Below are 18,103 nucleotides of genomic sequence, written 5' to 3' on the forward strand. Positions count from 1 at the left end.
CCTGTAATTGGAGGATTGTCAGGAAACAGTAGAAACGGGGGAGATGGGTGTGACAGGTTTGGCTAAGAAAGGTACATGCATCCTGGTCTTTCTGCTCTGTGGTGTGTGTGTGTGTGTGTGTGTGTGTGTGTGTGTGTGTGTGTGAGAGAGAGAGAGAGAGAGAGAGAGAGAGAGAGAGAGAGAGAGAGGCTTGGAGTTGGGTGGGTAGGGAAGTAGGGAAGATATGGTAGGAATTGAGGTGGGAAAATGTATAAATAGACATATAAAAGTTTTTCACAATAAAAAGGAAAACAAACAAGCTAGTATGTTTTATTCTAAGTGTAGTGAGTGACCACTGAAGCCTTTTGAAAGAAGGATTACCAAAGCTGTGACTTAACGTGACTCCAGTCATAGGAAATCAAAAAACGAGTTGTTTCTTCCTTTAGTTAATACAATATGCAGAAATTATGAGCTTTCCCTCTCATGACTTATCCTAATCTCAACACTGCACTGCCTTTCGTCTTTAGAGCTCCCAATCACTGCCTTTCATGGGACAATAATAAAATTATCTCACACACGCCGTTTTTAAGTTTCTTGGAAAAGGACTAAGCTTTCTCGTGAAGTCTCAGGAACAATCAGTGTGATTCTGAATGCATCGTAAATGCTTACTCTTGGAGTCCAAAGAAAAGTTGCTGCGGGCATGAGAGTTGCAAGCTGGGCCTCGGCTTTCTCCAGGCAGCCTCATCTGTCCTCATTGCTTCTCTGTGTTTGTTGCAGCTGCCTGCAGTCAGCTCTTTAGCCTTGGCAAGCACAAGGACTGTATGTATCAACATACTCAGAATAGATTTGTCTCAGGGGAACAGGCTCCCATTAACCAAGTCCCCAGAGACAGATGTTTAATGCCTGAACTCAAAGGTGGATCAGCACATTTTAATCTCTTTCAGAAAGCTATGCTAAAGGCTCAAATATGAGTAAGAAGCAATCTGTGCGTATGCTGTGCTCCACATCAAATTGCAATCAGCAATATCTTGGGTAAGCACAGAATCAGAAAGAAAAGTTACTAGGTGACTCAAATGTGGAAAGGCATAATTGTTCTTAGACAACTAGATTCATTTATATCTTGAATATTGATTTTTTTCTGTCTATTAAGACCAACCAACATGTCTCTTCTTGCTTCAGTGAACATGGTGCAAATTGGCTTTCCTGATGTATCTAGGATCCAGGAACCATCTTAGGAGAAATGCACATCTTGGAAAGATGTTTGTTTAAAAAAAAAAAAGAGTAAAACTGAAGCTAACATTTTGCTAAAAATCGTATTATGCTTCGAGAAAGATTTTCTCTTATTTTGGACACAACTCTACAGCAATTTACTAACGACTTTGGAAGTCATTTTTCACCTGTATGAATGAGAGGGTGGTGCTTTTAGTATTTAAAAAGAAGCTACAGTTTCCAATGTTATCACACCAAAAAAATTTAAAAATAGGCATGCAACAGTATAAATAAAGGTAATGCTTGTTATAGAATCTTATTTTTTCAAATATTGAGTGTTATATTGTTCAAAATTCCTGAATTTGGTATTATATTATATTCTTAATTTTCAGCATTATTAAAAAAGGATTAAAGAAAGTGGTCATTATATAGAGTAACTAAATATTAATTACTGAGTACTAATTACTTCGAATTGTTACAAAGTTAGAAAAATAACAGATTTTGTATGCCAATTCTCAAAAATTTTTGTAGGTTACAACCAAATTTCAAGAAAATATAACTTTCAAAACTGTTCATTGTGGCTTAAAAATAAATTATCAATAAAAAAAGGTTCAAAATTGCTCCTTTACCATTCCTTCCTTGCTGCTGTTTCTTTCCCTGTTCCTTCTGATTCTTCTTTGTTTTTGCTTATATTACACAGGGTTTCATGTGGCTGAGGATGATCTTGTACTTCTGATACTCTTCCCTTTATTTTTCATGGGCTGGGGCTACTTTTGTGGTTTCCCACCCAAATTCTCTCTTGCTTCTAAGTTCTTATTCATCGCAGTAATGGGATAATCACTGTGCCCATATATATATATGGAATTTTAGTCAGCAGTGTAATAAATTATTTAGTAGAATTTTTCTCTTAGTGTACATTAGGTGCAATTCCACCCTCCTAAGTTTTAACATAATATCTTTCTCAATTTGTTCAATGACGGATATAGAAATGTAGAGTAGCATAGTGAGGAATTTTCATCTGGACCCAAGGATAAAGGCTGAAAGAAGCTTCAGGTGAAAGTGATACAGTGGGAAGTGTCGGGTTAGTAAGATGATTAGGGTGGTAAAGTAAAGCAATTGAGGGGTTGTGTGCTCTATTTCTGAAATGACTGGGTGATATATATTTGTGCAGTGCCTCTGATTATTCTTATTAAATAAAGAGTATATAATCAATGAAACAATATGCTTAATGAAAGAAACAGAAAAGTGTATTTAAAAGAAAACAGTCTCATAAAAATGCTGAGAAAATCTAATGATTATGCTTACAAAATATTGATTGCTCATATAATTGTGTCAGTAATTTCTACTGATAACTATGGAAAAAATCTAAATTATAATAAACTTGAAATGTTTGGTGCCATAAAAGAATGATTAAACTGAAAAGGAAGACGAAAATTTTCCTTTTCAGTCTCCACCAAGCCAAACCTTTGAAATTGAGCCTCTGGCCCTAGGATACAACAGGCTCTGCACTGAAAAGCACATTTATGATAAGAAGATGAAATAATTTGTTTTGTAGAAATAGTTAATTATTTTGTCTTTTCTTGTGTGATTTGTTTTCTTAGAGCCTTATTCCCCCCCCCCCCCCCCCCCGCCTTTGAGTCTGAGTAACTCTCTCAATGCACATACAGGCTGATGTCAACGTTAATGCAGATTATAACAGATTTGTTTTCTAGAGCTGTTCTTCCAAACCCAATGGATCTAAAGTCTTTCCTGCTTGGTTCACTGCTTCTGTACAATGTACATGCTATGATAAATCAGCAAGGGATCATAAAGCACAAATGTCAGATGGATTCGATTGATAAGGTTTAATGCTAGATGTTTTTGCATTTGAAAGCATTGCTGATGAAATGTTCAAACCATAGCTCACTTAAGCAACAGAGCCAAGAAATATTTCCATCAACAGTGCTCTGGAGTTATTTCCCAAGTGTCCAATGCACATATTCATTGCAAAATAAACTGCTCTAAACATATCTCAGCCCACTCCTTTTCTGCCCAAAGAGATGTAATAGATCCCTTCTGCTTACCATTTCAAGTTACAAGTCCATCTTTCCTTTTCTTATTGATTCAACAGATACTTAATGAGCTCCTGATGGAGGAAAAATAACTGTTCTAGGACTGACAAACTCTCGATGTAATTATTGCTCCAGAAAATATCCAATTGTTTTATATCCTACTTATTGAACTCTGCATAATCTTCTTATAATGTTTCTATCTCAAGCCTATTTCTCTCCATTTAAAAATCTTGGATTTTTATTTCCATTGGCATATATGCAAAGTATGCATATTCATGGTTTACTGATCTTACCTGTTTATAGCTTGTTCACCCTACTTTCTAATACCACCAAGGACCACCTGGGCTGCATTCTTCTATATCAGTTAACAAATTACTCGTCTATACTTTGCTGAGCCCACTTTCTAATACCACCAAGGATCACCTGGGCTGGGTTTCCCCCATGAGTTAGCAATCAAGAAAATATGCCACTAACTTGTCTACATGCAATATGATGGAAGCATTTTATCAATTGAAGTTTCTCATCCCTTTCAATTATTTCAAATTGCAAAAAAATCACCTAAGCAATACCTTTGTTAATCAACACACCAATACCAAATTATTAAATGATAATATTTACTGCAATACTTACATTTAAAATACCATGTAATTTCATTATCAAAATAGAAAGATTTCAACTTTTAAACATCCAATAGTACTAAAATTTAAGCATTTTAGAAGTTCCTTCTTTTAGACTATCCAAAGTCTCTTGAAAGCCTCACAATCTCCATAAAATATTCAAGGTCTCAGAAATGTGGGTTTCTGTAAAAAATCCATAACCAAGCTTTACATTTTCTTATTGCAAGAGGAAAGAACCAGGACACAGCCATGACAAAATAAAACCAAAGCCAACAGTGGAAAGCTCAGTCCTATGCAGGAATCCCCCAGAGCTGCTCATATTGTCAACACTGGAAGTCGTGGGGAACTCTTTCTAGTGACTTTGGAGAAACGCTGCAACAACAAGATAAATGAATTTGCCAGTGTTAATGGAGGTAAACAGGCCAAAGCAATGTTTCCTTCTTGCATTTATTTATCTTTTAAATCCTCTACCAAAAGTAGTTGCCATTCACACTTAAAATGAGTCTTTCCATTTAAATTATCTAATCACAAACTCTTTCACCACAGTCCAAAAATGATTATATTTAAATGATTCTGGATCTAGACAAGTTGACCACCAAGATTAGCTATCACACACAAAGACACACACACACACACACACATACACACACACACAGTAAACCATGAATATGCATACTTTGCATATATGTCAATGGAAATAAAAATCCAAGATTTTTAAATGGAGAGAAATAGGCTTGAGATAGAAACATTATAAGAAGATTATGCAGAGTTCAATAAGTAGGATATAAAACCATCCTGAACATCCTGAATTTGACCTTGGGTCCATCTGTAAAAAACTGTCTTGATTAGATGATTTGAAATGGGAAGACCAGTCTAGTAAAAGCAGAATTTTTACCTAGCCACACGAGAAAAGGACTTTACCCACTCGAAATTGGTTGTTATATGGGTGATGGCTATGACTGATTGCCAACTTAAGGAGAAGTAAAGAAATGGTGCAAAGGCTGACAAAGATGGCAGTCTGGTGAAAGAGGTTGTACTACCAATGGCATGATTAATACCGTGATAAAGGCAGCTTGGTGTCACAGCCAGTGCTGGTCATTCTTGTCGAGGTGTATATATAAGAAATTACTATGTTTTAACTCAAGTTGATTCGTTTATTAGTTAATTCAACAACAATTACATTAATATCATTATGTAATTGTCTTCTTTCTTGTTTCCTTGCATGTGTTGTATGAAACACATGTGTGTATGGTGTGTGCACATGAGTGTGTGTTTCTACATGCATTTGAAAGTCAGAGGAAATTTAGGCCAGAGGTGACTTTAACATTCTCTGTCACAATACCTTCTGACAGGGTCTCCCATTTAACTAGGAGCTTGTCTCTATCAGGTAAGATTGCTCTTCAGTGAGCTCTTGGGATTTGCCTGTCTCTGCCACCCATGTTATAGCTGTAGGCACATACAGCCATGCCTGGCTTTTTACATGAATAATTTGCATTTGAATTCATGTTATGAGGTTCTCATTCTGCATACCTTTCATTATTACCTATCGAGCTGTCCCCTCATGATGTAGGATTCTCCTCTGTACACTGTGAATATTTTTATTACCATTGGTTACTAAAGAAGCTGCTTTGTCTTATGCAGGGCAAAATATAGCTGGGAGGGAAAACTAAATTGAATACAGGAAGAAAGAAGGTAGAGTTAGGCAGATGCCATGTAGCTGTCCAAGAAGCAAGGTGTGAGGTAACAAATCATGAACCTCATGGTAAAATATAAAATAATGAAAATGTGATTACTATAAGATGTAAGAACTAACTACAAATATGCCTGAGCTGTTGGCCAAAGAGTATTGTAAGTAATATAGTTTTTATGTGATTATTTGGGTCTGAGTCCCAGGACTTGAAAGCGTAGTCTCAATACACCCTCAGACCATAGTTTTATTATTTGATGTACCATTTGTGGCTATTTCTTATACTGAAAATGAACATGCAAAATGAAGCCTTTTAATGAAATGTTATTAAGTTAAATAGTTAACTATATGTCAGTAGAAGACTAAGTAAGTAACTTTAAAATTCTTGCAACTACACATTGTAAAATATGTTTTCAATTGAGCTTTGCAATTTACTTTTATTCTATTGGTATGTGTAGATGAATGTGTCAAGTTTAAAGAACTAAATCACTGGAAACAGTGAAAGCCAGAAAAAAAAAAAAGCTATTTTAGTACATGTACAAGTAATTTCCTGGCAAAGATTCAAAGTGATTGGGTTCTTTTAAGGCTATAATTACATTATATTAGTGTTACAAATGTTTTGATAAAGATCAGTATTAAGTGCCTATAAAGTACATGAACACATAAGAGGTCAATTTTAGGAAGGCAGTTTTAATAGTGTATGATTCAGAGTTTATCAGAATTTTCCAAGTATAATTTTAAAATTAAGTACAAAAAGACATAAGTCGTTGGATACAGGAGCAGAAAACCCAGATTCCCACAAGGGCAACACACACCAATGAAACAAGGTAAGTGATGAGAACTGAATAATGGAAATAAGTGTTCCATTTAAGAAGTCAGGTTGTTGTGCATTTAAACATGGACTTCCCCTTTCCACAGTAGTTTCTATAGGCAATTACTTTATCTTCATCTAATTGACACTTTTGTTTGTGCATGTATTATTGATGGAAATTATTTGAGTAGTTATGTATTAATATTAGAAAATTCTCCTCAGTTATTAGCATAGGAATTTGCTGTTAGGATTAGCTCCATCCAACGCTATCATTACCTGGTGCAAAACAAACAAAACTAATTGTTATGTTCTTGCTTTGGAACCCTATCATTACCTAATATGAAACAGTCTGAATTGCAAAATGTAGCTGTCTGCCTGAGAAAAAGCACATTACCTACTCAGTGGCCCAGATGCATTCCCTTCCATACCTCTGCACCACCCCAGGTACCCAGCCTCTCATCTGAGAGTATCTTAAGAGTATTGTTTCTTCAACACTACCCCCCAAAAATATCACCTTATTGTTTTAAGGCACAAAGGTTATGGAATAAACACTCATTGAGACATTCTTCATAGACACATTATATGGAAGGTTTCAATTGCAAAAACTTTACTATACAAATGCGAACACTAAATAAAATATAGAACACATAACAGCCAACCAATACCAAACATTATTTTACTGAAATAATTGTCTGTCTAAGACTTTATATGTTTTGATTTCAAAATGAATGGTAGAGTCCGGTGACTGTATTAGTATCAATTTTAAAATGTGCTATAAATATGCAATATATGTAAGATGTTTGTAGTAGACAAGCTTACAGGTTAGCCATGAACTGAGCCTCACAGAAAGTCTTGCAAATTTAAAAAAAAAATGAAAATAAACAATTTATGTTCCTTTTGACATCTATTTCATGAATACTATTTCTCTCCTCTAATTAATAATTAATGCAAGATGTTTTTTTCTGAGTGTTATAACAATCAAGAAGAGTGATGATAATTAGTGTAGTATTGGAATTAAGCCTAGAGTAGAAAGATAATTTAATTATAAATTATATGAAAATGTTTTATTAAATGTTCAGAAGTCATTTAATTTAAAAATCTAGCCTGTTTGCCACATTTGTGTTGCTTTGACATAGAAACAAAATAAAATCTTCCATAAATATTCAGTTTTCAAGTAAAGTATATTTCATTCAAAGAAACAACTTAAAATCATATTCTATAATGTGTACTCTCCATTTGTACCACATTCTTGTCAGCTAGATAAACAATTCTATGTTCTTAACATCTTCATTGTAACATAAGTAGCCTACAGTCATCTGGTAGTCAGCAAAATTGTTATAAAAATCTTCTATTATGACACGAAAATAGAGGTTGAAGCTCAATTCTGACAGTCTTCAGGAAAAACACATGTTGCTTATGGATGGTAATTCTCTTTTCAGAGCATTGAGCTTGGCAGTCAAACCAGTAGAAGTAAATGACAGAGGTATAGGATGGGCAGGGATGCGGTAGCCCCTGTGGAGAAGCTGTCACTAGATGACATGACAAAACCCACAGGCGCTGTGGGACGTCTGCTCGCATGTTGGCTTTCCTGGAGAAACTAATCAAGCAGAAAAATAGAGTTTAAGTTTTCAAAATATATGTGCTTGGTTGCTCAGAAGTTTTAGGAAGCTTTGAGAGGGAAGACACTCTGTTTAAGGTTTTGAGATGTGTAGTTGAGAGTATTAACAGGAATGAGAGATGAAAACAAATACAAAATGTACCCAGGGAATAGAAATGGCTCACAAGAAGCAATAAATTTTCCTGTCTTCCTAGGCCACTAGATTTGGATGGTGGCTATTAAGTACTGTTTTATCCCTTTAATCATTGCCTAGGGTGATTTTAATTAATTATTTGTTAATTATTATCATTGCTTCACATCTTGTTATGTTATTTCAGATATAGTTTTATTAAAGAACGATATCAAATGTTTTGAAGAGATAAATATGACAAAATTTAAACAGTTTTGTCCAGCATTTCTGTTATATAATGCAAATATTTATATAATAACTTAAAGTTTTCATTACACCCAATGATAATGAACTCTGTGTTAAAAATATGTCTAGTTTTATATTAAAGAACTTGGAGTATGATGAATTTTGCTCTAAGAATATATTTATTATAACTATTTGTTTTCTAGAAATTCCAGATTGTGTTTTAAAGTAACAAGAAAATTCTAAAATTGGTATGGAGACTGGAAACAGCACCATCAGTGTTTGGAGGAAGAATTAAGAGCTGGGGCTAGGCAGTATGCTGTGCAAAGCTTCTCTTTTGGCCCTGACATGTCTATCACTATCATGAATAAGTAGTAAATATGGTCAGCACCTGTACAAGACTTCACCAAACCACGCCAACCAAATCATGCCATAGCTGGTTTAGTTTTCTGGGTGCAATTTCATACTAAAGAGTTGATGATGGTGCATAATTGATGAGGGAGGGATAATTATTCATTGTTAAGACAATTGTGAGTGGTAGTTTACCCTTGTTTGAGTGGACAGCCCAAATCTATTCATATAAAATAACACTAGCCAGACCAGTCCCTCCCTTAACAAACAACAACAAAAACAAATAAACAGAGATAGAGAAGAAAAACAAGCAGAATTATTCCTGTACCTTAATATGCTTTATGAATATCAACTTGTGGCTTCTATGAACAATCTTATTACCCATTTTCTTGTAGTAGTTAACTGTAAAGGTATACAGAAATATTCATAAAATATCCATTCTAACTTTGAAGGTACAGTAGTAAGCATTTATGATAAAAAATTAAATAAGAAAAAAGAAAACAAACACTATCCAATCTGTGATTATATATCCCACACTAAATTAAAGTTTATCCAGCTTTATATCATTTCTCACAATTTTATTAATTTTTTTTTACATTTTAAAAGAACATCAGTATTTTATTACTATGGAAAAATAATAATCCAAAGCAGATCATTGCTGTGAGCATAATAAAATACAATTTTGTATGCTTGTATCAGGTACATCACAATAAAATAGACTGGTATGTTTGCTTGAGGTTCCATTTGCTTGTTTGTTTTCTATCCTTTGATATCGGGCTTTTTAGATATTTCTTGGATGAAAAATAGGTGATTCTTTTAAAATTCAAACCACTAATCTTTTTTTAAAAAGTAGTATGTTGAGGCCATTTATATTAAAGCTTTTATAGAAAATGGTTGCTGATAAATAGTTTCAGAAATTTTTATATTTCTACCTTTGGATGTGAATTAATGTATTCTTGTGCTTGGTTTTAGCATTGCTTTTTCAGTTGGTGCATTTGGCATCCTGACTAAATCTTCCCAGATCCATTTCTCCCTAGCAAATGATGTGTCTTTTTATTTCACACCAAGGCTATTTTGAGCTGCCCAGTCTTGAATGTGTGACTTTCCACTAAAATATTGCAGACTAATTATGGGCTATATTCTTGGAAAACAAAACCAAATAAATAAATAAAAAAACAAGCCAAAAAACCTTTGACTCTTCAGTATTTTTTCCCAGCAGCTTAGAATCACAATGATTTTTATTCTTTTATTAAAATCTAATCCATGAATATATTACTTATTTTAAATGTATAATACTTTTGTTCTTTGTTGTTATTTTACTTATCTTTTTTCTTGAGGGTCTTAAAATAACATAATTTTCCACTTTCCTCCTTCTGACCCTTCCAAAGTATCACTTAAACTTTTTTCAAATTCATAGTCCTTTTATCTTTAATAATTGTTATATATATGTTTTCAGGGATGATTTTTTAGCTTTAGATACCCAAACAGAGTGCTCCTCCCTGGGGAAGACTATTTCTCCCCCTCTCAGCACTCTTAATCCCCTATCATTCTGTGGGATAAGGCCTGCTGGTCTTAGCCTGTTAGCAGGTATCTTGGTGCATTCTTATTCATGGTATGTTTAGGTATCTGTGTTGGGTTGTGATTGAGTGAGAATGGCCACTATATTCTCAAATATTTAAAAACTTGACTTCAGGGTTTGAAACTATCTAGAAAGTATTAGGAATTATGGCTTTTTTGTGTGTCACTGGGGAGTGGGCTTTGTCATTTCAAAAGACTCACCTATTTTCAGTGTGCATCTCTCCCTGCTTTGGGATTGTGGATAAAGATCTCAGCTTTTACATTTATATTGCCTTTGCTCTGCCGTCACAGACTCTAACCCTCTGAAACTGGAAACCAATTAAACACTGTCTTTTATAAATTGCCTTGGACATGGTATCATGTCACAGATAAAGAAAAGTAAAATGCGAGTAGCTGGTATCGAGAAGAGAACTTTTGCTGTAACCATGTATTTTTGCTGGAATTGACCTGACCATGATGTTTTCTGGGGAAAAAAAAAATCTGTAGAATTTTTTGCTTTGGGAATAGAATGTGGTTAAATTCTGTAAGGCTTACTAGGCCTTCCTAATAAGAGTTTGGAAGTAGTGCTGAGAGCAATGTGGAATATGTAGGCTCAGCTCAAGATGTTTCAGTGAGGAAAAATAGCAACTGAGCTAGAGAACACCTTGTGATATTTGAGCAAAGAAGGCGGCTGTCTTTAGCATTTGTCCTAAAAACTTGCCTGAGGTTAATTTGTAAAGCAATGGATTAATTTTCTTGATGGATGGGATTATGAGACAGCTTAATACTCACACAGAAAATGTTTATCTTTTATGCAGGTCTATAGTGAACAAAAAAAAAGTGGAGAAATAACACTTTTTAAAAAATGTACAACCTAAAGTGAGAAAGCACCAGGAAGTTTAATGGTGGAGTCAGAACTCACTTTGAAAGAAGTAAGGAGAAACCTGTTACAAAATGCAATAAAGAGATAGGTACTTTTGGGACAAGATCACCCACCCAACTAATCTTCTAAATTGCAAAAAGCAAAGTCCTAAGGAATTTTCTGTTCCTAAAAAAGCAAACTGCTGAAAATGTAACTCAAGAAGCGAGCCAGACTCCATCTCAAGCAGAAAGCTGAACCTATGAATCCTTATGATTCTGGTTTTAGAGTCATGAAGACTACGCAAGCAAAGGGCTGTGGAATCTTCCTCCATGTTTAAGGAGAGCCACTGAGGCCAGGCATGTGGCCGGGGAGTCCCTGCATAGAAGTGCTGGAAGGTCATGCACGGAGCTGTGGAAGTCAAGCATGGATTATGCTGGAAATCTGAGGGTGTTAGAGGTGTCAGAGCTATGGGATATCTGCCAACGAGAGCTGCCTACAAAGAATGGGACCAGCCCAAGAGAGAGGAGGATGCTGAAGTTAGTAAAACTGGAAAGACAGAGCCATCAGAGCTGTTTGACAACTGACATGGAGCTTCCGAGTTTGAAGTTTGCCCTGCTTGGTTTTAGTCTTGTTTTGGTCCTGTATTGCTTCACTGTGTATCTGTTTTTTTTTTTTTTTGTTTTGTTTTGTTTTTTGGCTTTTTGTTTGTTTGTTTGTTTTGCAGAGGGTTATAATTAAGAGACTGCCTTTAATCTCTGAAGACAATTGGGCTTTGAATTAGTTTTGAGATTATGCAAGACTATTGGAAGTTTTGAAATCAGACTGAATGCCTTTAGCATAGTTGTATGGTTATGAGATTATGGGACCAAGAGTAGAATGTGGGGGTTTGAATGATATGTGCCTCATACTTCTCAAATACTGAATACTGGTTTCTGAGTTGGTGCCTCTTTGGGCAGGATTAGAAGGTATAGCCTTCTTGGAGTAGCATGTCACTTAAGATGGACTTAAGGTTTAAAAGCCACCATTTGTTCTGTGTTCTTTTTGTGGATCAAGAACGTGAGTACTCAGCTGTTCCTACTGCCGTTTCTTTGCTAATCTCTGAAATCAAAAACCAAATGAAGTACTTTCTAAATTCCCTTCATCATGCTGTTTTGTTAGTACAACAGAAAAACAACTAAAGCAATGTATTAAGAGCCATTCAGCTTTTTCAACTCAAATGCAAATTATTTAGAACTTGAAATACCACTTGTGATAACGCTCTTGTGCAGAGGGATTTCATATGTTTCTTTTGTTATTTGTAATCCCCATATTTTTTGAAATATCACCAAAAATAATGCATATTCTCTGGAACTTGTCAAATAGTCTCAACTAAAATATTTTTGACAAAATATTGTATTAAGAAGTTATAGCTATTTTATATGCTAGCTTTTAACTGACCTATCATCTCATAACTGAAATATTAGCTCTTAGTTTACTTCCTGAAACATTTCCCAAGGGTGTGTGAGTGTATGAATGTTGCTACAAAATGAAGTCATAGATCCCTACTTATGTTGGTGTATCTTTTATTTTAATAAGTAACTTTTTATTTGATTATCCTTATGATAAGCCATTTTGTTGAAGAAAATAACTGTGGGCTGCCTAATGTACTGCTGTTTCCCAGGGTCTTTTCATTTAAACAGAGTGCAGGGTTCTGAATTAAATAGAATACCAAGAACAGAACTGAATACAAACTCTAGATCTGACAGGAACAGAATTGTTCCAAAGATCATGTCAGCTGAAATGGACTTGAATTATTTTTATTTTACTTAAGCAATCTCCTGCTCCCCTCCACATAGGTAATCAAATGCTGTGCATTTTATTCTTATTATGACACATTCAACTTCCATGTACTCTTCATCACTCTCCTTAACTCTGAGCATCTGTCTAGCTAGGCTTGATGCATGTCTTCAATGTGAAGCGCCTATATACAGTGCATCTTTCAAGCTTCAACAGACTATTGATCTAAGCCTAGACGTTTATTTAATTGAATATGTATTCTTTTCATACAGAAATTCTGAAAATATTTCCCATCCCCCAACTCCTCTCTGATGGCTCCTTACATCCCACACTCTTTAAGTTAAGACTAGTTTTAATCTGCTAGCCTGTATTTGTTGTGTGCATGTGTGCTAATTGTCACAGCTGTTTCCTGAAAGAAATAGCAATCACAAATCTTTTATGTCTTAAAAATAATAATGATAAAGAAATAGCAATCACAAATCTTTTATGTCTTAAAAATAATAATGATAGCAACTTTAAAAACATGAATAGTCTTCTTAATTCAAAACAATAAACAGTAAACTTCATCAACAATAGTTTTTTTATAGTTTGAGTTTAGTTACGGGTCAATAGAAACTGTCACTTTTATAAGAAAAGTAATTTTCAAAATTATTTGGCTTGTTCTTTTTTGGGAGAAAATTTGAGTGATTTTCACATGCTAATGAAAAAAGTTATTCAGAGTATACCCTTAATTTTAAAGTACACTTCACTTAGTTTATGTGCCTGAGGGAGAGGCTGGAGAGCAGTCACATGCATACATGCATACCGTACTCTGTATAGGAGGTCGGAAAACAACTTTGCAGACTCTGTGCTCTCCAGGTGGCAGTTGTCTTTGACTTCAGAGTGTTTCCTCACGGCTGTGAAATTTTAACTTTAATACAACATACACTATTTTAAGGAAAACGAAGGAATGGAAACATGGGCACTAGAAAACCGTGATTGAAATGGAGCTCTGTCCTTTCAAAGCTATGCAGGAAATGTAGTTTACTCAAATGAGAACAATCCTTTCTTATGCTTTTCATTACACATTAACTCTTGTGCTAATTTGTCAGTGTTGTGGAAACCTTTGTAACTTGATAGCTCCACTACTCTCTTTCAAAATGGTTTTATAGAGCTCCGGTACTGTTCAGCTATAGAAACTGAGTGTCTTCTAGATTGAAATATCTCCCATTGAAGGACATTAGCTCCCAGCTGGCAATTTTCCCATAAAACTTTCAGCCGTATGAACTCCTCAGAGAATTGTGTAATATATCATTAGATATTAGAAACCATTAGTTTGTTATGGAATTTTGTAAGCTAAATTTTATTCCTGAGTTACCTCAGAGTGTGTAAAGATTATTAAATTAGAAATTTGCGGATTTGTTTTTACAATGACTAGATTAATATGTTTATTGTTAAAGATGAAATTTGAAAATAATGTGAAATAGTTTGCATTTGAGATCTCAAAGATTTTGACCTTGTAAAAGTCATTTAGTAATGGTCATTGTGTAATGTGCTTCTAATTATAAAGAACTTCCTGAAGCCATCTTCCAGTTTATGCTGTTTTTTAAAATAAAATCATAATTTTAGTAATATTAGTGTTTGTTGAAGATAGTTGCTCAAATAATGCTCCATTCAAAAGAGATTGAGCTAAAGTCCCCCATGTACTTGAATTCTGGTTACCGTTATCCTTGATTCTGTCTTGCCCTCTTGTAGGCGTTCTCTGAAGCCAGAGTACTCTTTCAAAATCTCCAATCAACCACACGTATTTGAAGATTAAAGGATGCCATCCAAAATGAGAGAAAAATAAATTTGTCTTCTGTGTTTGGGTTACCGCACTCAGAATGACTGTTTCTGCTCCATTCATTTACCAACAAATTTTATAATTTTATTTTTAATAGATGTATACCATCCAATTGTGTAAAGGTGCCACATAGTCACTGTCCATTGGACAAATGATGAACTTTTATTTCCTAACTGTTTTTTTTGTTTTGTTTTGTTTTTGTTGTTTTGTTTTGTTTTGTTTTGTTTTTCAAGACAGGGTTTGTCTGTGTAACAGTCCTAGTTATCCTAGAACTAGCTCTTGTAGACCAGGCTGGCCGTATGTAGTAAAGAAGCCTCTAGTTAGTTCCTTGACTCTTATCCCTGAAACAATCACACAGAAACTGTATTAATTAAATAACTGCTTGGCCCATGAGCTTTAGATTCTTATTTGCTAACTCTTACATCTTAATTTAACCCATCTCTATTAATCTATGCATCACCGGCCTATCAGCAAAGTTTCAGCACATCTGTCTCCAGCTGCGACTCCATGGCTTGTCTCTGACTCCGCCCGCTTTCTCCCAGAATTCAGTTTAGTTTTTCCCATCTAGCTCTGTTCCCCTATGGCTTGCTATAGGCCTAAAGCAGTTCCTTTATAAACCAATGATTATACAGAGGGGAATTGCATATCAACTTCTCTTTTCTGTTTAAATAAAAAGGAAGGCTTTATCTTTAAAATAGTAAGATTACCTATAACAAAACAGTTATCACACAAAAATTATAGTTATGATATTTATATTTATTTTATCTTTCATCATAACTAAGGAAAACTATAACTATATATATGCTTCAACTCTATCAAAGACTCCAGAAGGATATAATATTGTCTAAGTAAATAGGAAGCACATTGTAAACAAATTTCAAAACTCTAGAATTTACAGAGACATCTCACTGCCTAGACAGTCACCCGAAGTTCTTGTGTACCATTGGGGCATCCATCTTTAGCCTACTGGCCATAGCATCCATCAGGCTTTTCCATGAAACAGGAAATTTCAAACAGTTCCACCTATATTTGCAGTTTGTCAGCTACTTTCTTCTGTGTCCTGCAGAATGTCCGGCAGACTCATGAAGAAGGAACCCTGAAGAATTATCTCACCTTTAGGCAAGTTTAGCAGTCATTTTTCTGTGGGTCCTGCATGTCCAGTTCATCAAGCAGTCCAGGCCAGAGCAGTTTCTTGTCCAACTAGTTAACCAACTCCATAAGGAGCTTTTTCGACACCCATCATTCTCTTGAAATAGACTGGAGCTGCCAGGAGCAGATGTGTCTCATTGTCATGATAAATCCTAAGTTCTAAAAGCATTTTAAAATGCCATATTCTGTAGTCTTTGAAAGGTTTGAAGAATACCTATCTATCTGAAATACGTCTCTCTACATCTAGAAAATCTAACATGACTATGAGCTTAACTATTATAGATGATTATCTAGTATCTCTTAATTATACAGTACATTTTTAAATGATCTGGACAAACATAAAACCTTAATCAAGATCAGAAATACATATACACAGTATAACAAAATTGACTGTAAATTTGTGTCAATAAGCCAAGATTTATACTAATGCAAATCTCTATAGCATATCCCCTTTTAAATGCAAAAAAAAACATTTATAGACATTATTTGGGAATATGGGAATAATTCTGTCCAAACTTCTTCCTGCTGTTAATTGGGCAAAGTAATTTTTGAGGAGTGTTCAAGGTAACCTTTCTGGGGCTCTTGGTCCATCAGACCACATTAGTCTAGAAAGAGCACCCGAAATCAAATAGGTCTGCCATTATATTACATGGGCTTTTCCCCTTGTAGCTTTTAATATTCTTTCTTTGTTTTGTATCTTTAGTGTTTTGATAACTAAATGCTAAATGGATTTTTTTTTGGTACAATCTATTTTCTGTTCCGTATGCTTCTTGTATCTTTATAGCTATCTCTTTAGGTTGGGAAAAATTTTTCTATGATTTAGTTGAGAATAAATTTTCTAGGCCTTTGAGCTGGGATTACTTTTACTCCTTTAGTCCTATGATTTTTTTTTTTTTTTGGCCATGGTGTTCTAGATTTCCTGAATTCACTGTGTTAGGAATTTCTTACTTTTAACACTTTCTGAGTACTGCAATTATTTGTTCAATCTTAGTTTCATCACATAAAATTCTCTTTCTGTCTCTTATATAATCTTGGTGAACCTTTCTTTTGTAATTCGTGGTCCAATTTCTTAAATATTTTTTCATTTTTAGAATTTTCTTAGTTACTGCTTTTGTTATTAATTCTACTTCCCTTGTCAGGTCTGGAGTAGTTTTATTTGTTTTATTCAACTTTTTGTGTTTTTTTTGAATTTTTAAGGGCTTTATTCATTTCCTCCATTTATTTTTGTTTATATTACCCTGGATTTCATTAAATAATGTATTCATTTCCTCTGTACAGGCGTCTATCATCTATCTGTACACAGTTGGTTTTAAGGTCTTTTCCAGTGTTCCAGCAATGTTAGAGTATTCAGGGCATGCTGTCAGAGAATAACTGGGCTCCCATGGACACATACTGCCCTGACTGTGATTATGTTTGAACTCTGGCATCTAGATCTCTGGGTTTGGGTCATTATAGCTCTAGATGCTGATTTCTAGGCTTTTCTATGGATGCTTAGTTTCATTCTTTCTGTTTCCTCTCTGTGTTTTTGGGGAGTGTGGTGGCTGTGTGGTGGCCTCTTTTCCTGGACTGTTCAGCTGTGTTCTCAGGAAATTCATGCTGGTTTTAGATGCTTGGATACTGGGATGAGGTGGTAGAAGGAAGGCTGAGGAAATGATATTTGTGATCCAATGGGTTAAGATCAGAAAGGAAAGGGAGACTGCAGTGGGCTTCCTGCTACAGAATGAGAGCTGAGACTGTGTGGAGGTTGGATCTCAGAAGCAGGAGGAGAGATATGAGGCTGCCTTGAGCTTCTTTGTTGGCCTGGAAGGATCTGCCCTTGGATCAGCAGAGAGGTGCCTGCACCTGCTGGGGTCTAGGACAAAGTTACAAGTGGTGGGAGAAATGCTACTTAAGATCCACAGGATATGGTAGTAGTGAGTCAGAGAGGCTACCACTGTACTGCAGCAGCATAGCTGGGGATGAGAATGAGGGATGAATTGGTGGAACAAGAGAACCTGTTCCAGATACATTAAAAATTCATCTTTATTATCCTGAGCTTTAAAACCACCCCTGGTACCAAAATTAGTCTAGAAAACAGAAATGAAAGAATATATAAAAGGAATAATTAAGTTGTTGTGTGTGTGTGTTTGTGTGTGTATGTGTGTATGTGTGTGTGTGTTTGTGTGTGTGTGTGTGTGTGTTTGTGTGTGTGTGTGTGTTTGTGTGTGTGTGTGTGTGTGTGTGTTTGTTTGTGTGTGTGTGTGTGTGTGTGTGTGTGTGTGT

Source organism: Microtus oregoni, unplaced genomic scaffold (genome assembly GCF_018167655.1).
Source record: "Microtus oregoni isolate MIOR12 unplaced genomic scaffold, Mior012 000010F_ref0000083, whole genome shotgun sequence".
Classification (NCBI taxonomy): Eukaryota; Metazoa; Chordata; class Mammalia; order Rodentia; family Cricetidae; genus Microtus; species Microtus oregoni.